The sequence below is a fragment of the Protopterus annectens genome, chromosome 10.part0 (genome assembly GCF_019279795.1).
Source record: "Protopterus annectens isolate FY-2018-M chromosome 10.part0, PAN1.0, whole genome shotgun sequence".
NCBI classification, from domain to species: Eukaryota; Metazoa; Chordata; order Ceratodontiformes; family Protopteridae; genus Protopterus; species Protopterus annectens.
In genome coordinates this window covers 668,451,726-668,477,645 of record NC_056744.1, presented here as the reverse complement: position 1 = coordinate 668,477,645, position 25,920 = coordinate 668,451,726, and positions in this window count along the sequence as shown.

The window sequence follows — 25,920 nt, the reverse complement described above, 5'->3', positions numbered from 1 at the left end:
ACCTCACTATGCAACAATCCCCGAACCTGACTTCGGGTGACAGGATCCTGTCTATGCCTGCTCCCGGGGGGGGGCGAGCCCCATCCCCTGAGGTGGTTCCACCTGAAGGTGGTGAAGGACCAGTGGACGAGGAGGTCCCAGGGTGGGTCCCCGACGTGCTTGGGCCCGGTGCCACTGCCAGATGAGGTGGAAGAGGTGGATTCGCTGGGACCGGCCTTCCCAAAAGTGCTATGGTGTTGAAGTTTTAAAACATACATGGGTTAGTAATAGTCAAAACAATCAAGGATTAGTTATAACAGCATGCATAGATATTCCCATTAACCCAAAACACCAGCTCTGGAACAGTTGCATAACAAACAGAACACATACATATATGAAATCACAGTGGCCATTACAATGGCATGCAGGTTACATTGATAGCAATAGGCCACCAATGATAGTATTTCAACATGGAACATTAATAGAAACACATTTCAATATTTATTAAACAATAGGACATATGTCCCAACAGCAGGTTTGGTACAAACACACCCATTGATTTGTGTATTTAGATTATTGTTGCAGATATGGTGGGGAGAAGAGGTGTGAATTAACAGCTTATATATTCTTGTAGTTCTCACAACTTTAATGATCATTGCTCTAATCATTAAGGTACAGGTATTATTACAATATCCTATGGCCTTGGTTTGGGCAGTGGCATGTTTGTACACTGTGTAGACTTCAACTGTCTTATAGCTAAATTCTACATCTGGTAGACCTGTGGAGGGAATGTTTGTTAACACTACCTGACTATTTCTACACATATTCCCAGATTCTGAGTTAATATTATGCACATACCTCTCAATCTCTTAATGCACACACTCTGGTCAAAGCTTGACAACATGGGGGTACAAATAGGGACATATTTTGAATATTGCTCTCATAAACTTGGAAATTTGCTAGAGTGACATGATTTGTTTTAATATACATTTTCTGAAGGTTTTGAGGTTTGAAAATCAAATGTATGTCATTATTTGAGGAACAGGCAGAAAATATGAGCCAATTATATGGACATTCTGAAAAAGCTGTACAGTTTAGAGGTATGATTATGCATACAGCTTACTACCACTCTCAGGATTTGAACCATGGCTGTGTCTGCTTAAAATGCAACACTTTAATTTTCAGCAGAGTGCACTATTTGGATATTGCGATTGATTCTTTTAGTGTTTACTGTTTAAGTCTCTCTTGGTTGTGCAATCTGACCTTGTAATTACAACAGTCTTTTACAGACATTCCTAGACATATTTTTATGTAGCACAGTGTGAGAAACAGTGGTTTACACAACTGTACTACTCAGATATCAGATGTTACTGAATGCTACATGTCAGGCCATGCTATACCAGAGTAAACACTACCAGTCCAGGATTTAAATCTTTATTGGCAGGCACAGTTTTCTTATCTGACAGACCTGTGGAGGGAATGTCTCTTAACACTACCTCTTTCTACACATATTCCCAGATTCCAAGTTAATATTATGCACATACATCTCGATCTCTTAATGCATACATGTTTTAAATATTGCTTTCATAAACTTGGACAGTTGCTAGAGTGACAGGATTTATTTTAATATACATTTTCCATAGGTTTTGAGGTCTGAAAATCAAATGTTATGTCATTATTTAGTGACTACAGTTCTGAGATTATCCAACTGATTTGCCAGGGGGACAGAGGAACAGACAGAAAATATGAGCCAATTTTCTGGATATTCTGAAAAAATCTGTACAGTTGAGAGGTATGATTATGCATACAACTTACTACCAATCCCAGGATTTGAACCATGGTTGTGTCTGCTAAAAATACAATAATTTTAAGTTTCAGCAGAGTGTGCTATTTGGATATTGATGTTTTTCTTTTCAGTGTTTTCTGTCTAAGTCTCTCTTGGTTGTACAATCTGATCTTGTACTTACAGCAGTCTTATACAGACATTCCTAGACATTTTTTTAGGTAGCACAATGTGGGTAACAGTGGTTAACACAACATTACTATTCAGAGAATGCAACAGTAAATGCCATACAATACCAGAGAATACACAACCAGTCCAGGATTTAGAGCTTTATTGCCAGGCAGTTACAGTTTTATTTAAATATGACCTATATGGGACTATTACTGTTATATTGTCTGGTTTATTCAGTACAACCCATGCACAGCTTTTATACAGCCAGGTGACTTTCTTCTACTTTATATTTATTTGGTTTGACTACTACAAGCAGGATTGTTATTCACCACCCTCGTGATGCAGCCTTTGCAGCCTACTAGCATGGGGTTCCTGATTCACAGCCCACTCAGCTGCAGCTGTAAGGGAAATAGGGAAATATTTAGGCATACCTATCCATCATATACACAAGCTGGGCATTAATAAACAGTTATTGGTATGAGTACTTACAAAGTGTTGGGACATCACCCTTCTGCTTTGCTTCTTGGACCCACTTGTTCAAGAGCTCCCTCTTTCTCTGCTTCAAGTCAGCATAGTGGTGCTGGACCTGCTCACCAGTCCGAAGGATACCAGTAGCACTGGTGAGATCACGGGCGAGACAGTCCTAGGCTTCGTCTTTATATTGAGAGCCTTGGTACTGGCCCTGCAGCAGTCTCTTGTCATGGTTTTTATACCAGGAGTCCTACCATAACCTTGGACTCCTGTATGCCACAGCACTGCGCAAGGAAGCGCATGCCTTTACCAACTTCTGCCATACTGCCTACACTGGGAAGCTGCAATCAGTTATGAGCTGTATTCCTGCCTATGGGGTTTAAATACAGCCAATTTCTCACCCTTTGCTGTGATTGGATGGTATTGAATATGCTGGGCTAAGCTAAGCTACGGATAAGCCTGCTTAGCCAAGGTTGGCAGTGCTTAAATGGACAGGTCCAGCACTGCTTACCGATGGGCAAATCCACTTAGCTAGGTTACTCATTGCTTAGCAGTCATATTTACACAATGCTTACACCTGGTAAGCAGAGCTGTGCAATCCTTTGCATTGCTTATTTTTCATTTTATAGACTATCTGCTGTATGGCATTGATTCATCTATTTACTGACCCTGACATCCCCCAATGTGCTTTCATTACATTTATTCATGTGTGACTATACTGTATGGGGCACTTGTGTTTATATGGGGGGTTTCACATCTTTATTAAACTGACACCTTACATCTGGACCTAATGCAGTACTCTGGTTAACAAATATATATTATTTAGTAGCCAGTTATAAAAATAAATGTTTATGTACCACTTTCACATGTAAAATGCAAGTTGGTTATAGTGGGGATCAAACCAGAAATGGTTATTTACAAAGCTTATGCTCTCACCACTACACTGTTGAAATGCTGCTTATGCTGGATGTCTCTTGCTTTTTAATGTCTTGTGCTGTTTAAGCTGGACTAAGCATAGCTAAGCAATAGGCACACCCATGCAGCTACACTTAAACTTTATCGCATTTATAAAAAAATATATATTTGTTGTGTTATTTTATGTGTACCCTTCAGAATATCCCTGCTAATGCTGAACCTGTTATTCTATCATGTTTCTGCTTTGTGGGACAGCTGTCCCTTTTGGCTTTGTCAAAATTCCTTACTCATACAGGTTGGGTGATGTGTGCTACGTGGTTATGCTACATCTTTTATTCTGACAACATTTGTCTTGGTAGGGTCAATTGTCCCTTTGGCTTTGACCTAGATTTGTTATCCTGACAGGTTGGGGGGTGTTATGAGTGTTCTCAGTCATTTTAAATTGCCAAAAGGCTATTCTTGAGTGCAGGCGGCATGTATATTATGAGAGCTCTGCTCTCACACACACACCCTGCACTCGTACATGGAACCATGTCTGTTTTAGAGCACGGCAGCTCTCCTCCATGCATATGCATAGAGCACTGCCATGCTGAACAGGAATGGTCCCTGCCGTGCAGGAATAACTTATTCCTGCATGGCTGCTTGCTGAATCCCAGAGACTGTCATGCTACAGCCTGTTTGTATGCACATATGCTACCGCAGTTTTCACTGCTGTCTACAAAAATCTGTCATGCTTCTATGTTATAGTCACTGTGTCATTTGCATATTTCAGTATGGGGAGAGTGAAAGGGGAATCCGACTGGCTGCTGTAGGTGGCAGCAGCGGCTTATGACACAGTGGTGTTAATAGACCATTATTTTGTCACCTGCAGCATTGTGTGCCAGCTGTGACTCATCATCACTAAGGCACCCTTCCCTTTGTGCCTCCCTTCTGCAGGTTATGATGGCACTTCAGTGCTATAGATGCATCAGCTGCTACCCACTCCTGCCCTGCTCAAGGCTGAGGCTGAAGTGGATGAACAATGTGGAAGTTCCTTGACAAGAGAAGTTCTAGTCCCTCACTGGCAGGTAGTTCATCCCAGTCACGTGCCCTGGTTCAGAGTTTGTGGGAGTAGCAGAGGCTGTGTTTGACTGGGTATTTACATACTAGGATACCCTTCCTCCAGCAGATTACAGCCTCACTGGAATGGCTACCTCATTTCATCAGTTCTTCAGATGTGGGTGTGATCAATTTCACTGGCCATTTAGGTTTAGGTCCCCGATTTACTGGGTCTCAATAACATCCCATATATTCACCTATTAGCATGTGTACATTTATCTGTGTAGTTCTGTCCAGTTATATATGATTTTATGTGCTGTGCTGCCTATTCTCCTCTACATTCATTTCCCCTCTCCCCTCTCTCTCTCCCTCTAGCTCTCTGTGTGTATATATATATATATATATATATATATATATATATATATATATATATATATACACATGGGTTCATATGAATTCATTGACATGTTAAAAGATCGACATCCACATCGTCCAGCTGAAATAACCGACAACTGAAATAACCGAAATTTCACATTACCGACAGTGACATCTCCGACAAATACGCACTGATGAATAAAATGCTCCCAACAGCTTCAGAAAACTCCTACCCGTACTCAACCATGTTTAACATGTATATGTAAAAGAAAACCCTGTAGCAGTAATATAGCTTCAATGAAATCCCCAGGTTGTCAGCAAATTGAAACGTAGTCTACAAGGTGAACAGTCGCATTACTAACAGCGTTTGCCTTTCATAGTACGTTGCGATAACATATTTGTTCAATGCAGAGAGCATATCGCTATAACTAACGCGACTATTTATCCTGTGTAATTACTTTACATTTCCTAAGTAACTGGACGTGTTTATTCACGATTTACTAATTTAACATAGTTTTATTTTGTACGTATGCACTTTGCTTTCTGTGGCTTTAAATAGTACAAAGACACTTGGACTGTGTAATAGTGAAAAAAATGGAAAAGATTCAACTCTACAAACTATAATCGATCAGTTCTTAACTTTAGAACACTACTGATATTGATACTGTCATTAACACCTGGTGGTTTACCTGCGTCCAGTCTCAGTTGCCACAAGAGTTCCCTATACTCAAGTGTAGTTTCCCAATCACCACCTCTAGGTTCATGCACAACTTGTTCAAATACTATAAATTTGAGGTTCATGTTGGGACAGGCAACTGAATGTTTATAGAAGGCGTTAGTTTCTTTTTGCTTAGAAATATCATATAAATGTTCATAAATACACCTACGAATAGGTCTCTGTCTTACCGACATAAAAACTTGTGCATACTGTACATACCCCTAGATATACCACACCTTTTGTTGCACAATTAGAATGACTGTTAGATTTAAAAAGAAATTTCCTAGCTGGGCTATATAAATTGCTTTCATTAATCATAGCGTCACATTGTTTGCAGGTACCGCATTTAAAAGTGCCTAATGGGCGTCTGTTAGATGCAGAACTTGAAATATCTTTCGTTTCAAATAGTTGTTTAAGGTTAGTGTCCCTTTTCCTTACAAAAAAAGGATGTGTCTGCAATAGATCGTTGAGTTCATCATGTAGTGTAAGTATTGGCCAGTGTTTCCAGATAATATTCTCTATATCAGGGGCATTAAGTGAATAAGTGTAAATAAAACTGTTCTCCAGCTTTGGACCACTGTCTGTTGATGGAACTCGACTTGCAAAACTTGCAGGACTTACAAACATTCCAGCACCTAATAAAGGAGGGTATTCTATGTCTCTGTTGGCAATAATTTCATTAGCCAACTTTGTCAATAAGGAATCAGGGTACCCTCTTTCCAAAAATAAATCCTTCATAAATTCTAACTCATGTAAAAAATCAGAACTGTCACTACACATTCTAGCAGCACGAATAAATTGTCCCTTGACAATCCCCTTCTTTTGATGAAAAGGATGCCCACTTGAAAAATGTAGATATGAATTGGAAAAACTAGGTTTTTTAAAAAGCTTAGAAGAAAATCCCTTATTACTGTCATCTTTGTGTAAAGAGACATCTAAGTAGTGTAACTCTTTTTGACTAATATTGCAAGTGAACGACAAAAAAGTGGTAGTGGAATTAAGATATTTGAAGAATTCATGAAACTGTTCTAGCGGTCCATTCCATAAAATACAAATATCATCCAAATATCTCTTGTAGTGGACGATAAAGTGTGTCCAGTCTGTTGCAAAAATATATTTCTGTTCCCATTTGTGTAATACCAAATTGGCGTAGAAGGAGGCACAGGGAGCACCCATAGCTACCCCTTTTCTTTGCTTAAAGAATTCGCCATTAAAATAAATAAAGTTGTTCTGTAAAACTGTCTCCATGAATTCTGCAACCAAGTTGGTAATATTGTTACCTAACTTTGTTTCTGAAACCAACACCTCATTAAACCATTCCAAGCCAATACTGTGAGGTATACTTGGAAATAGTTCAACAACATCTATCGTGACCATGTGTATTTCACTACTATACAAGGAAGGTGTGATTCCTTTAAGAAAATCCCATGAGTCCTTACAGATGTGACTTAAAGTAGAAACAAAGTTTTTAGTGACATAATCAATACATTTGGCAAGAGGTTCTATTATACAACCAGCTCCAGATACAATAGGTCTGAATTTTAATGGATCCAGTCCCTTATGTGTTTTTGGGATCCCAAAAATAGCTGGTGTTCTAGGTCTGTTAACATGTAAATAATTAAATATTTTTTCACTTATTGCTCCTTGTAATAAATGATCAGTTAGTGTAAAATTAATTTTTGAAACTGCTAGATTCACTTCGTTCTTGGAAACGGTTTCGTATTGGTCTGCATCTTGTAACATAGTGTGTAGATATGAATCGTAGTCAGAGCCATACATTAAAACCACCCCCCCTCCTTTGTCTGGTTTCATGACTCTAATGTTATGACCTTTAAGAGAATTTACTAACTCAACCTCTTCCTTGTTTAAATTAGTAGGTGGAGAGAATGTACAGTGAGTGTGTAGATTTCTGAAATCCTTCTCTATTAGTTCCTCAAATACCTTGACAGAGGGATGTATGTGGGGGTTAAATGTACTGCTTCTACTTAGTTCATTCTTAATATAAATCTGTTCTTTAAAAAATAAGGATAGGTTTAATTTTCTTGTGAACAATTCGACATCTATGAGTGCCTGAGTTAAATTAAATGAACGTGATGGAATGAACTGGAAACCATGAGTGAATAAATCAAAAAAGGTTTTGGTCTATATCTGTGTAGTTATAGATAATGAAGTTATCTTTTTTAAAAACAGCGTATTTGCTAGTGTGTTCAATACAATAACCATCTAGTAACCCCACTGTCTACAATACCACCATGTATCTCTAAGTGTGTCTGGTGTTCCAACCCTGTCGGTAAAATCTCTGTCTGTTTCCCCCTGTTCTGTCCGGGGCTTGGTGAAAATCCTGGGTGGAGCCCTTTCTACCCTTCTCAGCCAACCTTTCACTTCTGCGTAATGGTTGTGCATAAGAATCTGGGTGATTGTTGTCTCTAACACCATAAAGCACACCTGTGTTAAAATTAGTATGTTCTCCATGTGTTCTACCGGGTTTAGGATAGGCTAAACCTTCCTTATACTCAGTTAAATCTCTTTCCAATTTACGAATTTTACGCTCAACAATTTTAACACAATAGGAATCAACTTCTCTAAATACGTTGTCATATTTCTTTTTCACAGAGCAGAAATCACTGTCATTAACTAAAGCATTATTCAGCACATTCAGTTCTTTCAAAAGAGTATCGGCCTTCGCCTTGTACTCTTGTATCATGACATTAAGCATATCTAGCCCAGCTTTATCAAAAATAGAACATAACCTGTCATAGTAAACCGTTCCCTGTTGAACATTGTTAGGGAACTTATACAAGCGTAAACCCTTCGGTACACGCTTGACTGCTACACATTCTTTGAGATAATTAATCTCCAGCTGGGTACTTTTGTATGCATATAATTTGTCTTTTAACCTTTGAAAGTCACAATCCATATTCTTATTGTGATTGAAAGATACAGTACCTTTACTAAGGTTGGCTCCGTTTGCGATCTTAATGATTTAGTTCCTTGTTCAGCATCTGATACTCCTGACTGCAAGCAAACAGGAGATTCTTGCCTTGGCTCAGGAGATTTACCTGTCGCCGTATTGTGTGAACGTTTCTTTCTCTGTTCAAGCCCTTGCTGCTGATTACTGGGCAACGTAGGCATTGAGTTGCTCTGCATATCATTAAGCATATTACTCATCCTAATGGTGCATTAGCAGCAAGAGTTGGGGGACAAATAACAGGTTAGCAACTGCTCACTGAAAAGATCAGGTCTGCAGACAACAAAGCAGTGCTCAAACACCGTAAATGGGCTCAGTGTGTAGAAGCATGTCCCCTTGCTGTAGTAGTGTAGAGCTTGCTCCTGTATTGTGTGGCTCCTAGATGACAAGGGGAGTAAAGAAACAAAAGGCAAGTCAACCATGGATGATAGCACACTTCTTTTGGCTTCCACCTTCCACTCTCTGTTGAAAGTTATGTAACTCTGTAAGGTAATTTCTCCTGGAAAGGACTACTAATGTGCATATAGAATGGGGGAACAAATTGCTCTCTGGAGAACAGGGTAAAAATTGATGTTTAAGGCTGAAGAAGACCAAAAAAAATTAAATAAATATGTAGAGGAATGTGAAAGGTTATAGAATATTTGACAGCATCAAAGAAACAAGACAGGAGTGAATGATGAATGTTCTACCACCAAGTACAATTTTACAACATTATTTACATACCATTGTAAAGAAACGAAATGCATTAACATTAAAACATGATCAGAATATTTTAAAACAAATAATTATAGTTTTATGGCATCATCTTTATGCAAAGATAAATATTTGGAACTAATGCTTTGTTGAAAATGATAAGCAATGTCTCTTCAATTTCACTTTTTGGTTTAACAGACCCACACTGAACCTAAAGCCGTTTTTCGCAGATTGTGTTTATACTAACAATATAAAGTTTAGTTGAGGAACCAGGGAAGGTCACTGTATTCCGTGATTTTCTAGAGCTACATCATGATGCCAGAAGGTAAAAGCATGGATGCTCAAATGACATAATGACAGAACGGGATAGATTTTGTTGCATTGTGGTAAGTGAATTTGTGTGATGAGTGACCCCATGCATGGTGTGCGTGATTTAGAAAACAAGTTTCAAAATCTTTCCTCACCAAGCAGCATAGTCAAGCATGACAAATGATAAGGAGAATATAATTTCATGGTAATAAGCAACATTAAGTGCCTCTTTGTGTCTGCTAATGAGGCAAAACAAGATGACAGAGTCATTCAGAAACCTATAAATGAGCTGCATTCACTGTATATTTCAAACTAACTGATTGCTCATGTTCATACTAAGGAAATTATTAAGTAATGTCAGGGGTTGCTGCAGCATTAGTCACTTTTTATCTGCAAAAGGCCTTTACATCCATTACTATGTCCAAGGGGCACACCATCACCACCAGAGAAGCTGGGTCATCTGATCATGCTTAACATTTCATGGATTTCAGAACACCGACATTGTTAACTGGTATCGTGTAGAAAGGGACAACATACAAGAATCTGAGGACATGTGTTAGCCACATCACTATATTAGCTGCAGGGACCTTTCACTGCCCTGCTTAGAGTGTTGTGGGATATCTTGTTTCAGCATGTGGGGGAACAGATGCCATTCTCACTATCACAGAGGAGAGAGCCAAAACCATATAGCTCATTCCCTTTAGGTATGAAGGGCCATAGACTGCACCCACATTGAGATACAGTTCCCAACTGATGAATTGGGAAGGAGTCATATGAACTGCAAAGGGTATCACTTCAACAACTGCCATGTGGCCTGTAATTCACAAAGTATCATCTAACGCATGTGCAGGTTTTCTGGGCAGTTATCACATCTCCCACATATGGCACACTTGTGATCTGTATGACTGACTTCTGAAGTGACTTCCAATAAGATCATCTTGTTGGTGATGCCAGTTATGCCACTAGAACCCCGACTCATGTCAACCACAAACATTCCATAGAATCAAACAGACCATGAGTACAACTGTGCCCAGTCACAAACAAGAAACATTACTGAGCATATGACTGGACTGCTGATGGCACACTTTCATTGTTTGGATTCATCCAGTGGTGAGCTGCAGATGGACTCTGGCATGTGTGCAAAATTAATGTCAGTGTGTGCAATGTTATATAATATCTTACTTATAAAGCAGTTACAGCAGGGTGGACATGTGTAAGGGCAGCAACCCTCAGCACACCGGGTGTCTGTGCAGGAGAAAGCAGGGGATGGACATGCCAGATGGAGGTAGGTACAGTATGCAGTGGCAGAGGAAAAGATGCAGAGGCCTGCACATAGCTTCAGAGTGTAGCATACAAGACAAAAGCAGATAATCTACAGTAAAAGTGATGCATGCAATGCAAATATCAAGTTATGCATACCTGTGTATAGGCTGCATAGGCTGAACATACTGCACATCAGATGTAGACAACCAGAGTAACAAAGCACAAAGGCAGGACATGATTAACACAATTTGCACAGGTAGGGAAGGGAGCACAGGAGTGCAATGCCTTTCAACAGGAACTGTATAAGTGCTGAGAATTATGAAAATAAAAAGTGATTTTCTATTAAATGTCAATCGGAGGGCTTTTAATGCATCACGTATTGGGAAAGGTCATTGTCAGTAGAAGTGTGTGATGTACTGGGGCGGTGGTGGTGATATGACTCTAAGTCTGCAGGGACACAGTCTGAGTACTAGTTGCAGCATTGTGGTTCAGTCTACTGGACGTGATCAGTGCATGCATGACAGAGGGTTCAGCATCTTGTGCACACCTCAACTCATGAGAACTGGCTCTAGCAGGAGTTGCAATGAATGTACTATGACCCTGGTTAGATCGTGGTGTGCTGCATGCACTTGAGTGACATATGTTATGAGATGTGTCACTATGCTGATGGCTACAACTATGGTCATGTTCTCCGATACATATAGACAGCGTCACAAAAGATATTGCTATGGGAGTGTTACCACTAATTGTCATCCACAGCCACAGTGGCTACTATCTGTGAATGCAGCAGTTGACCAGCTCCTTGGATGGCCGCTCATCCCTAGAAGGTGAGCCAGAGAAGATGTTACAGATTCCAGTGTGTGATCAAACCTAGCCAAGCAATCACACATACATAACATTTACTCTAATAGGTCATCACTTATACTCTGCACCCCTCTCACTGTCTCTTCCCTGGTTGTTGTGGTACTTGATTATGGCTCCACAATGACCCTGCTCATCTACTGTGCCATTGCCACTGACACACCTACTTCATTTGGAGGCAGTAACCATGTGTCCAACAAAAAACATTAACCTTCATCTGTACTTCTCTGTCCATGAGTGTTAGCTGTATATTCTAACATCTGTCTACTGAAGGACAGCACACGTCTCTGATTGAAAGTGTCCCCATTAACCTGAACTCCTTGTAAGGTGTCAATTTCTGTCTAATTAGAGTTGGGAAATATGTATGAACAACATTTTGGGCATCTTTGTAAATGTATTTTTTTCTTTGTTTATAACCTGTAAGAAAAAATATATATATGTTTGAACAGCATAGTGTCTATGTATATGTACATTTGTCTCAAACATCAGTACTGTTTCTTGGAGTAGAGACCCCCCCCTGTTAGCTTGTCCAAGTAGTTTAAGACATTTATCTTCTATCTGTCAGAAAGCAGGTAGTTACGGACTTTGATGCAGGTCCCACTTATGTGTGTATGCTAAAAACCTTGTTAAATTGAGAACTGTTTTTTGTTCCTTCAAGTACAAGTACATATATCATAGTCAAAATATATATCAGCTTCAGTTTTTTCATTGTATCTGTACTTCTCTCACACCCTCCCTCTTTGTTGCTGTCATTTCTATTACATACATTTAGATTGTCGTCATTTGGTTATCTCCAGTTATTTCATATATGCAACAGCATCTTGACCTATACCCAGCCCCTGGCAAGGTCTACTGGTCCCCCAATAGATGGCAGTGGCAGGACCATCAGCAACACCTCCACCACTAACAGAAGTAACCAGCACATCTGGGTTCCAGATGTCCACAGTCACCTCCATACCACCTCCACTACCTTCACCATGTATGTCAGGTAGCTCTGCTCCAGAGGCTGGAAAAGTTTTATTTACCAGTAGAGGTGACAGCTTTGTTATCCATCTGCAGCCAGCAGAAATTGTGAGATAGATTATTGTCAGGAGGTTGGCTGCCCAAATCTGACACATGGGTGGCCTTCTCCAGTGACTTGTTCATTTGCTTCTCCGTAAAGCACTGTTTCCACCATCTGAGAGATGAACTGCTGGATCCTAGCTGAGAGAAATTACAGTTGAGGACACCCCATATTTTTCCTAGCCTGATGTTCCTCTTCCTTTTGCATCCATGATCACCACTGTTGGTTGTTCAATCCTCCCCCTCACTTTTGTGTTTTCTCTGTTTGATGTCACTTAGGTGCATAGGGTCATAGATGATTGCTAGGCTAATGACCCGTGGGTCCTTTATAAGCCTATCCATGCTTCCAAAATGTGGACCAATTTTGATATCCTAGGATTATTTTACAGTGTATATGTAGGCTTGGGCATTGTGGTCAAGCTGTTACTGGTTATCTCTTTCTGATAGATATATAGGTGTAAGGCCAGGGGTAACTTTTTGACTCCCCATCTACTGGTCTAAGTTACATTTGAATTGGGTTAAGGAAGAGCTCTGCTTCAAATAGATGGCATGCCTGTTCCAGAGAAAGAGTAGTCTCCGAAACACATAACTGTCCCTGCAACGTCTCCTATTTACTTTGCAGATGAGATTCAGTTCCCTAGATTAGGTCACTCTGATGCTATTTGATTTGTGGATGTGCAATGGGTCTGTCAGAATGGGATCAGATGAAGCTTTATCTGCCAGGCATAGCTTGCCTCTCAGCAGTCTGTAGGAAACTGAGTATGAGGCAGCACATACAGGCCATGTTGCTTATACCATGTATTCTTTTGAAAACTCTTAACACACACGGAACTAGTCAATACTCTGCAGAGAAGTTACAAACTAATGAGTAGGAGACAAAAGCACTACCACCACTGTAATAGCTGAAGTATCTGTTAGAAGGGAGATTTGAACCCATGTCTCCATCCAGAGACCTGAATACACATCATCCATGGAAGGACTTTAATCCATGAGTTTGGTGCCTTAAACAGTTTGTCCAATCCTGAAAGTCATTGGTGCCTTAGACCATTCAGCCAGTATCATTGTATTCCCCCTCCCTCATTGTGATACCACACACCCTTCCTAACTCTCACACTATTGTGATACATTTCTTCCTTCCTTCCTTCCTTCCTTCCTTTCTTCCTTCCCAATGTACTTTCTTATTATACTTGAAAAATGGAGACCTGTCCCAAAACAAAAATACTTCAACTTCCACACATTCATCCTGGTCATTCCTCAGTTGTGCACCTTCTGTTCTACCCTCTGCATGATTTATCTTTTCATCTCTTTCCTATACTCCCATTTCCAGCCCTTAATCTGGTCAAAAATAGGTAAACACACTTCACACATGAACATCTAAGGCTTCTAATTCATTTACTTTTGCTCTGTTTTAACTAAATCAGTGTTTTTCTGTTTCTCTATTATTAATGTTACATTGTAAATTAATGTTACTTGCTTAACTGTACTTTTGTTCCTGGGCCTCCACTGAAAACAGACTGCTAGTCTAGTTGGACCTGCCTGGTAAATAAATGTCAAATAAATGAAAAAAAGGGAACATCAACTGGCAAGAACTAACACTGTTTGCTGTATAGCAAATAGGTGGGCTGCCATGTTCCATATGTCCAACTACTAAGTACAAAAACTATCATGCACTTTGTGTATGGGCATCAGCTGGCATTAGCAACGCAAAAAAGGCCATTGTCATTTTTGTTTCAATACAACTGGATCATAAAACATAGGTTACATCTGTTATAATTTGAGTAGTTCATCTTGCAAAAACTTACAATCCCAAGTGTTCCTCAGAATGATAGATGAGACCCCAAAGGTGATGTCCTGATGAATGATTATTGACTGTCATATGCTTTTGTTATGCAATTCTGTAATACTCAACAGCTATATGTTTCCTGAAGCCTTCTGTTGCACTGCTGTTTCAGTAGCTCAGCCAGTAGATGGAATGCTTTATATATGAAAAGTAAGGCAAGGTGTGAGTTCAAGTCTTTTGTTCTATACCTTTTGTCTCTTCATTCTTTCATTTTGCAAGTATGCAACAACCACTAACTGTGTGCTTCCATGAAGTATTTAGCTATATGACTTCTGTAGCTCAACGTGTAAATGAAGTGCTTTGCATAGTATAAATGGGGAGGTCACTGGGTTGAACTCCTTTTCTTTTATAGATTCTTATTTTTTTGTCTCTTTTACACATTCACTTTGCACGTGTGTAACAACCAATTGCTGTGTCTTTCCCTGAAGCTTTTTGTCTCACTGCTTCTGTATCTCAACTTGCAAATGGCATGCTTTTTGTATTCCAACTAAGAAAGGTATTGTTTCAAGGACTTATGTGTATTTTACATTTTTTGTCTTCAGTTAGTTAGATAACATTTTATATAGGTGTGCATGTGTGTGTGTGTGTGTGTGTGTGTGTGTGTGTGTGTGTGTGTGTGTGTGTGTGTGTGTGTGTGAGACAGAGAGAGAGAGAGAGATGCCACCTTCACCATTGTCTTCCACATCCTGTGTCACCATAATCACAGTCTTGTCTATGTTATATGTCTGTCTATCTGTCTGGCCCTGAATCCTACTGTATAATTCTATTTTCATCTTACTTCTTCTATTACCATTCACAGCACACTCACATAGATAGATAGATAGACAGATAGATTAGATAGATCAGATAGCTAGCTATATAGACAGAGAGATATAGATATAACACTGTGTCAAAAATAGATGAGGACACGTTTCATGACTATGTATGGCTGCCACATGCATTCTTTCCTCTTGGTGCAACTGTGCATGAAAGATCAATCCGAGTACTCTCAAGACCCATGCTCAATGCAGGGGAATTACAGTTGTTTGTAGTTCTATGTGACTGCAGTATACTCCTACATACTCTTCCTGTAGTCCTTACTGTGGCTTCAGACAGAATATTTAATGAGCTACTTGTTTTGGGGTCTATATTAAAAGACCAAAAAATTAAAACCGTGAACGCCTAAAGAGCAAAAGAAATGGAACCTCGAAGTTGCTATTGTGGTGGGCTGTGTCCCCCACACCCCCCACTAAATATATATATTCCAACTCCGAGATTGCACTACAGTGAGGAAAGGGCAAAATTCCAATCTTCAATGTACCGCAATCTGAAAAACAGCACTTCGAGGTTCCGTTCATAGGTAAGTGCTAGGCTATTGGCCCAAGGGCCTATGTAAACATAGCCAACAAGGTTCCCTGGCTTACGACACCCAAGAAAGTTATTTTCTTGTGCCACTGTTTGTCAGAGAAACAGAAGTGATCCCTGGGGTGTATTTCCTATTTCCCATCCACTCATCAAGATTTTTCTTGAAGAGTGCTAATGAAGAACTTTGCTTGACATAGATGGGTAGCCTGTTCCAGAGTATGGGAAGTCTCTGGGACAGGAATCTATCCCTCCAGCATGTCCTGTTTATTGTGGTGACAAGGTTTCGGTCCCTAGAGCATGTAGCTTGGATGGATTGGGATTTCTTTAGGTGTAGCATGCCCAACAGCTCTGGGTTTGACATAGCTTTATATGTTAGGCAGAGATCACCTCAGAGTAGGTGATATGCTAAGGAGTAAAGCTGGAGATTTTTGAGGTGGTCAGTGTAGGGCATTTGTTTGAGGCCAGTAATTCTCTATGTGAGATACTTCTGTGGCCTTTCCAGCTGCTGCAGATGTCTTGTGAGGTACATTTCAAAAGGGGCATTGTACTCTATAATGGGTCTAATGAGTGTCGAGTAGAGGGGAACAATGACCTCTTTTTAGCTGGATGAGAACCCTTTTATGATGAGGTGTGCCACATAGAAGGACTTCCTGACTACTGTGGTGATGTGACTATCAAAGGAGAGACTACTGTCCACCTGGGTCCCAAGGTCTCTTACCACACATTCACTGTTAAGTAGATTGCTGCCTATGTGGTAGTAGATGGGTACAGAGTTTTTACCAAAGGGGATGACACTGCACTTTTTGGCATTGAGCTTGAGGCCATGGCTCTGATACCAGGCATCTGCCTCAGCGAGGCCCTTCTGTAGGATGTCCATATCATTTGGGGACTTGACTATGGCTCCTAGTTTGCAGTCATCTGCGAACTTTGTTAGCAGAGTCCTTCATGTGTTAACCTGTACTTCAGAGAAGTAGATACCAAACAGGAGAAGTCCCAGGATGGAACCCTGTGGTACTCCACTTGTCACTGCTTTGAGGTCAAATTTGGAGTTTGCAACTTTTACAGTGTGGGTTCTGTCAGTGAGCCAGTTGGCAACACATCTTGTGATGTAAGGATTTATACCTAGTTTAGTGAGTTCAGCTATAATTCCAGAATGGGGGATGGTGTTTAATGCCTTGGCGAGGTCAAGATAGGCTGTGTGAACCACCTTACCCTAATCTACAGCTTTGGCGACTGCCTCAAAAAAGTCGATCAGGTTCAGGAGGCATTATCTGCCTTTCACAAACCTGAACTGGGTGGGATCCAGAATTTGGAGTTTACCAATGTCTTTGTTTATGATTTCCATGATGATATGTTCCATGGCCTTGTAGACCTGGCTCATCAGGCTAATAGGTCGATAGTTCCTGGGATCAGTGGTGGCTCCCCCTTTGTGGAGTGGGATAACTGTTGCTGTGCACCATTCAGTGGGCACAAAGCCTGATGCGAGGTTATTATTGAACGTGGTGCTTAAGTAGGGAGCCAGTTCGTTCTGAAGTTCATGTAAAATGCAGCCTGGGATGTGGTCCACTCCCATGGATGCTGTGTTTTTGGCTTTAGAGAGTGCAGCTTTTACCTGTGTAGTTGTGATTACAGGGACTCTGCATTCTTCCTGTATAGATATGGGTCCTTTTAGGGGGTGGGGTGGTAAAGTTAGCACTGAACCTATCTGCCAGCATGTTGGCAATATCAGTTGGTTCTGTAACTTTTGTGCTGTATCTCAGAGCAGATATGGGTGTTGACATCGAGATTCTTGACATAGCTATAGAAAGCTTTGTCGTTGTCCTTAGAATTAGTGGTGATTTTGTTTTCATAGCTAGCTTTGGAGGATCTTATAAGGGATCTCAGATTCTTACCGAGGCTTACCAGGAAGCTCCTCCACTCATGGGATTTTATTCTCTTTTGCAACAGTTTCTTCCTTCTGTTGTACAGTTTGTTTATGGCAGGGGACAACCAGATTGGCTTCCTTTTTTTAGAGGATAGCGTCTTGGTTCTGTTTGGGATAGCACGATCCATGCACTCATGAATGTGTTTATAGAGTGCATTTGTGTAGGATTCAGCAGTTGTAACTGTATTGTCCATCTGCATGGGTGTCATGAAGTTCACCACTTCTGTCTTAAGAAGCATGAAGTTGGCTTTGGAGAAATATTTTACCATGGTTTCCTTAATGGGGGGTGTGGGCGGGATGTGGATATCAAGGGTGATTAGCTTATGGTCAGATCGGACCAACGAGGAGTTAACTTCAGGTATAAAACACCGGTCACTCATGTTGGTAATGACTATGTCTAGGATATTGCTGCCCTTGGTGGGGGTGTGGATAAGTTGATCCAGGGCATTGGAGTTCATGAATTCCAGAAAGCATTGAGCTAAGGAGTTGGTACATGAGTAGTTTTCCCAGTTAATGGTGGGGTAGTTGAAGTCACCCATTATTAGGGTGTTTGGTTGAACCCTAATATTTTCCAGTATATCAAGAAAAGAGGAGTGGGAATCCTGGGGCATGGTGGGGGATCATTAGCAAGCTACAATTTGGATTGCAGTTTTGCCCAGAGTTAGTTGCACTTGGATAATCTCCGATGCATTATGCTGAGCATCTAGCCTGGAGGTGTGTATATCCTTAATGGATATGGACACACCTCCGCCATTGGTGTTTTGGTCCAGGTTACATGGCCGAAAAGTGTGGTATGAGTTATTGCCTGGTAGTGCAGGGGTGCTCTCTAAAACCTTAAACCAGGTCTCAGTCACTGCACAGATATTGATGTTCTCCATTTTAAGGAGTGCCTCAAGTGAGTGCATTTTGAGATTTAGACTTCTAGCATTGAGTAGCATTACCTTCAGCTTTTGCTTGCCTGTTCCTGTTACAGTGGGGAATTTGTTATTTAAACCTTGCCTAAAAAAGGCACTATATGGGCAGCAAGAGCCTTAGCTAGTATCTAGAATCCCAGGGCCGACAGGTGCAGGCCATCCATGGCAAAGCATCATGGTCTGCTGACCATGTCATCCCAAGCAGACAGATACATGATCCCCTTAGAATGACACCAGAAGCTTAGCCAATTGTTGAAGTCAATCATTTTGTCCTTTTACTGCGGTATCATTCTGGGTGATGGCAGAATGCTACTCAGGGCTAAGGTCATACCTGCCTGGTCTACAAGACTAGAGAGCTCTTCCATGTCTCTTTTCACGTAGTCCAAGGAGGTACGTCTCAGGTCATTTACACCAACATGGATAATAACAGAGTTATATTTGTACTTGTGTTTTTTTCGCTCTTTAGGTGTTCACAGTTCTGTTCTTTCAGTCTTGTAATATAGACCCCTTGTTTTGCACACTTAACTGACCACATTCATTCATTGCTAATGTTCATCAAGGCTCATTGCACATGCAAAATAAGCAGTGAAGACCTAGCTGCAATCACAGTAATAGTGTTTCTGAATCCAAAGTGTCTCTTACTGGCTGATATTTCTAAAATTATTAAAATTAAATATATGGAATGTGATACAACTGAAAAATACATACACATTAAAGGAAAACTCCTTTTACAGTTTAACTCAACTCTTCAGGCTGCTTTTCTCCCAACAATATGATTCCAGTATTGTGTATGTGCTAGAAATCAATTTGTACATTATAAAACTTTATTTTCCTGTTTACACTTTATAAAACTTTATTTCCTTGCCTTGGAATCAAAGGAAGGGAAAGACCACCCTCTTTTTTTAAGTTTAACTTCTCATATAATCTGCAGAGGAATTTGTCTGTGCCTGCATAATATACCACAGACACAGAGAAATATGTGGTCAGGTACACTTGGCAATCTTATATGGGTAATTAGTCCTGTTGATGTCAGGAGCTCAGCAGTTAATATAAAAAAAGACAGAGAGGTGTGAAACTGTTTTCCACTGCCTTTATTGCAGAGAGGAAGAGGTAGAGAACTTAAACGGATTCACAGCTGCTTCCAATGTAGTCATGCATTTCATAGCAAAACAGTGCAATTAGATCAGTCAGTGTGGCTCAAAAGCATTCACCATTTCTTTTGACAAATTTTTATAAGCAGAAATACAGCATGGAAGTTCTAAGCTTTAAACTTTGTGGTTTATACTACTAATTATTTAATAATTATTTTAACATAACTTAAATGTACTATCAAAGATGTATGTGACATTTAGAGAAAAGTAAGAACATATTTTTTATTGTAATTTTTGTAAAGTATCAACACATTTACCATTTTAATACTCTCCCAACACAATAGGACACAACTGCCCAAATCCTGGACATGTCTGCAGGAAGTGAAACAGGTGGCAACCCTATCAACTAAATGTACTGATACTGTTTGCAAGAAGGTCTTTTATGCATTCTTCTGACATCCTTCCCAAAGAACTTGCATATCTGGCAAAGAGATCCTTGGGAAGAGATATCTTCCATTGACTTTGAGTCAGCCCTTAATTGATGGCAACCATGATATACAGCTGAATTGACTTTAGCTTACATGTGCCATGTGCCCTTTCATTAAAACATTAGAAAAGGGAAATCTCCGTTACTTTAGCTAGCTATAAAAAATAAATGAATGAATGAAAAAAATCTTTCCACTGCTGGCACCGGAGAGCAGAATTACTTTTAAAACATTCTTTTCCAGTAGCATCTGTCACATACTCATGAAATTGCAAGGATTCCCTCCGAACCGTGACATATTTGAAATGTGAGGAAAAAGTGTTGGGGGAAAAGACTGTCAAATCATCTTGGAATACAAAAAGATACTTTGCACAAAGGCCTGCAATTTAACTACTTTCTTGGTTGCAGCTGTATAACTCCTTAGTATGTTGTTAAACAAACCCTGAGGCAGACACAAATGAGGGCCATTCAAGAAATAAAAGAAGCAGTCATGTTATATAAGGTATATACGATGGCAGTGACTGACACTAATATTATTATATGCCAATGGCATGTGAATACAGAACTATTTTCTTATGTCTAGCATGAATCATATAAAACAGAATTGAAATGGATTAATGGAAAGAGAAAGGCTTGAAGAAAAACAAGATCACATTGATATGTCAAGCCTCATTTTACAGAAAACATTAAAATTCTAAAACAAGCAGTCAGAGTTATTTTGAGGCATTAAAATAGCTCAGAAAACAAAGATAAAGTGAAAAAAATATTTTTTGTTCTTTTAGTTCTAAGGTAGTGTTTCCTTAAAAAGAAAGTGATATATTAACAATAGCTTTATTTTATTAAATTTGCAAAACCTAGCACTGACAATGGAGGGGAGTACATGAACACCATTAAAATTGTGGAGGCATTCCGAGGAGGATATGAAAATTAGGAGTTAACAGATGGGATACATCAAGAATGGTGTGGAAAAGAACAAAATGCACTGCAGAAGGTTTGCTGGAAAGCAAGGTTGCTAAAAATTGCCTACGTGGAGCTGCAGAATAGCTGAGACATTGAGGAGATAAGTGCTGGGGTCATTCTGAAAGGAAACGTGTCTATGATATCTTATTTTAAATAGTGATTACTTCAACAGTTTTGGAAGATGGAAATTGCTTTTAAAATTGCTTGCTACCTTCCCTCCCTACTCTTCTAATTGAAAAACAAAATTGAAACCATGTATGTCCCCTTTTCTAATACAGCTCTTTTTGTTCTGTCGACCTTCTTTGGATTCTTCTGCTGTTTCTTTTCCATTACTGTCTGGAATATCTCATCAATTCCGCCTCATTTATATGAAAAATGATTTTGCACTTTATTATGATGCTCTTGAATAGGCTGCCCACAGTGCAGGTTTTGCAATTATATGTATATTTATTGCACATGCAATTGTACATATAGTATCAGGCATGTCTGCTGCTTGATACATCCCCCTTGGTTCATAGTATAGTTCTTCTAGCAGCATGGTTGCTTTTGTTATTGCAGCTGTAAAGTTTCATTATGCATCCTTATTCCTGACGTGACAAGGCTAAGTACAGGCTATGCTAACACTCATGAATGCCTAATCTTCATGTGCTACGTTCATCATGCTATTTATCGCTGTACATCTGGTTTGTCATATTATCCATGCGACCTGCCAACAATGACATAGCTTACAAAGATGAAGCCAAAAATACTTTACCTTTGGTAAACAGAAAAATAAAACTGCAAGTCCAAAATTCAACTAAAAACAGAGGAAAATGAAAGAGCCAAACTATATTATATTTAAAATATGTTGCAGCTTTGATCTTTTATTTTCCCCTGTTTTTGTTGAATTTCAAATTGTAGCAATGTCAAAGCAGTCGACAAAGTAAATGAACCCCATAGGTTCTTGATAAATGGAACATTATGCTAATTGTGCTGGATAGCATGATGAGTCTGAGATTAAAGGGCTTTGTGCATGGTTTAGTGGGTACACAGTGATATAAACTTAATACTTAACGATTAAAGAATGAATAGTTAATTAATTAATTTATTAGCATTTGTTTACTGTGAAATTCCAACTCAACAGAAAAAGCCCTTTACGGAGAAGGTCCAGGTGAAGAGCGCCATAGAGATTTCAAATATAATATGAATTAATAATGAATTACATTAAATGCGCAGTTACAGTGGTTATACGATGGTCATACAAATAAAATCTGTAGATTAAAGACATTGAATATTTGCAAATTATAAAGCAAAAAATAATCTTACAAAAATTTTAGTGATGAATGGAAAGTCAGGAAATGTTTAGGTAAAGAAAGTTTAAAACTGAAAGTTGAAATTAGTAGGTTATGTTATATTTGCATACAGAGGTTTTAGAGGGTATAACATGACACAGCAATGAGGAAGCAGGTAGATTTAGCAATGATTACATATTGTACTTACATGAAAAAGTGGTAGTGGAATTGATAGCATTAATACTATTTGTATTATTTCCTGCTAGTGACAGAGATTAGCTGAAAAGAAGCTGAGTGTCAACAAAGAGATAAGAAAATAAAGGTATAAAGAAAGTAAAGGATGAGTGACAATATGAAAAAATAGATAAAGCAAGAGGGTTAAGGCAGATACAATAAATGGTAAGGGACAAAATTTCTTAGTTGACTGAGTAAAAGTAGTCTAGTACAGTGGTATTGGAGATAGGGATATTTTTACTTTATTTATTTTATTTTTATTTTACATTTGTTGACCGGGAGTGTCCAGCTGAGCTATTGCTCTTTTGCAGTGGAGGCCCAGGGATAAAAGCTCCAAAGATATGCAATGCAATAAAAATACCAATACAGATGCATTTCAATAAAAATAGCAATAGAGAATTTTGGTAGTCAAAATACATAAGCTACCTACATGTATATTGTTAACAGATAAAACAGTACTATAAACAAAAAGGAGAATGTTAACAAAGTAGAAAAAGTTGAATGTTTTGGTTTAAAAAGAGAGTTAAGTAAATGTAAGATTTTGCATGCAGAGTAGCAGAAACTTAAAAGGTTACATAAGAATTTCAGGGAGCAGAGTATAGAAGAAGCTTTGGAGGTTGCATAGGAAACATAGGATGAAGGAGTTAATGGTAAGTTTTAGTAAGTTAGTTTGACTGTACTATAAAGGTAGGTAATAATCAGGGAGGGTGAGTACAATGGCAGGACCAGTGTTTTTTAAAGTGGTCTTTGGTTGCTAGCTTAAATTGTTTGGGGTGAGTCAGGGACCTTATTTCTAGTGGGAGTTTGTTCCATGCAATAGAGAGATGGTAGCTATATAAGTTGCACCCTGTGTTAGATTTGGGTTTGTGGATTTGTTAGTAGGCCTTGGGTTGAGCTTCGGAGAAGTCTGGTAGGGGAGTAGTGAGAGATGAGAGAAGACAATCAGGCTGATATAGGATGGAGTGTATGATTTGGAGTTGAGATTATAGGAACAGGTGAGGTAGTCCAGGCAAGTTCAGGTATTTTAGGGAGAGACAGTGTTGAGATTTATAAGTTTGTTGAGCTGCAAATCTAGCTATTTTGTGGTAGGTTGATTCTAATCTGGTAAGTAGGGAGGAGTTCAGATTTGTGAGTATTTGTGAACAATAGGTTAATCACGGTAGAAGGTAGGCATGGTTAAGAGAAATCCTAGGTTCAGTATTTAGGAATTTGTTGTTCCTGTACAAAGTGCCTGCCTGTAAATATTTACAATATTTACAGGCAGTATAGTGTAATCTTGATTCAAAAGTACTTATGCAAGTTTAGTTAACAAGTATCAGTTAATAAATGATATTTAAGTCGATTGAGGTTACTCTAGAGTTGAGCAAAGCCCAAAATATGATAATAATTTCTTGAGGTCAGTTTTGAAGGTGAAAAGGTTATTAATTAACTTTGGTGAGAATGGAATTCTGTTCCACATATTTATAATTTAAGTTAAGTAAAGGGTATATCCTGCTGACTTATTGGACTTGTTAACATTAAGAAGTAGTTTGTCTTCTGAGCATAATTGCTTTGACTGCACATAATGCTGAATAATTCCTGTCAGGACTGGCATTTGTTTGGATAGTGTGCTATAATGTGGGATACAATTAGCTGAGAGTAAGTAAGGTAAAAGCAGTTGAAGACAATTCAGTTGTTTGAGAACAACACAGTGGTGAAGTATGAGGCAGAATTGCTACAAACCTTGTCACTTCATTGTAGCATTCTTTTAGTTTATATGTAAGTGTGGTGTGTAGATTTGTCAAGATTGTAATGTGGGTCATATAGTAAAGCTTATGTGAGTAAAGCAGATGCCATTTTTTGGAGCTATCTTTGAGGAAGTCTTTGATTCCACATGGTGGTCTGAGTTTCTGGTGGATCTTTTTGAAGGTGTGAGGACTGTGTAAACCGAATTTCAAGTTGTTATTTAGAATGACCCATGATAGTTTTGTGTGTAAGACGAGTTCTATTTCTGTGTTATTTAGGGAGGTAATATGGACACAGGGTAGGCTATATCAGCTGCAGTTAATCCAAGATACTCTTTGGGAAGATTGTCGAGAGCAAGAATAGTGGATTATAATTTTTATAAGTGTTTTTTTTATATATATTAAGCTGATAGACCTTGGAATGTGAAGGTGGCAGAGTGGTTGTTTTCTTGTTGAAAGGTATTTAATTAGTGGCTGAATTATTTTTATTAGAATTGTTATAGTGTCAATAAAGTGTGATCTAAACTTTGATGTAATCTACGATGAGATGTTATTAGGTAATGGATGGGGGCTTATCTTTTATCCCAGTGGATAACAATTGCTTAATGGATAACCAGAAAAGGTTTGGATTGTTTTGATGGGTATCCTAGTGTGTGGTATAGTAGTGAATTTTTACAGCTCTAATTTTGGTAAGATTATGGAGGTATTTACAGGCTTGAATGTTTTGCTGTGTTTTGTGCTGAGACCAGGCTTTCAAGACCTTGTCTGTAGTGCACATGAGGTATTTTGTTGATTTTTTTAGCCATGAATCAAGGTTGGTTTTGATTCTTTTTCTTGTAATAGGGGTCTGTTAAATAAGTATGCTGGGAAACACAGTACTGAATTTTGCAATGGCATCATCAGGTGAGAATGGTTCATGAATGGACCAGTTATAACTCTGTAATGTAGATGTAAAAGGTTTGAGATTAAAACATGATAGACTGCGTATAGTGTTGTAGCTATATGATGCATATGTACATGGGGAGTTAGTCTGACAGCAAATGATGAACAATGATAACTGATGTTATCTGTAAGCATCCTTGAGAGTGAACAATTGGTAGGGAGGGAGTAAGTATCTAGTCTAATGTAGAAGCTTTATTATTTTTTTTTGTTGTTGCTATATTTTGCTGGGGTGTTAATCAGTGAAGTAAAGCCATAGAGGTTTATAACATTTTTATGAGAATTTGGAAGTGAATGGTTGCCAATCAATATTTAGATCACCCAGAAAAAGAGTTTAATTGGTGATGGTAGTTAATCCCGTGTGTAAGATCTCTTCAGTTAAAATGGTATGTTTTCTAGGAGGTATGTAGAGAGTAAATGTGCAGAGGTAAAGGGGCTGTCACCCCTGAAGGTACTCAGCAGCTCTGTGGAAGCTGGTGAATGTAAGCTTCCTACAGTTTTTTTTTTTGACAGCTGCAGCTAATTCATCATTTATGACCAGCAGTGGTTTGGGAGGAAAAGTATGCATTTCCAAAAGAAATGTTCTGCG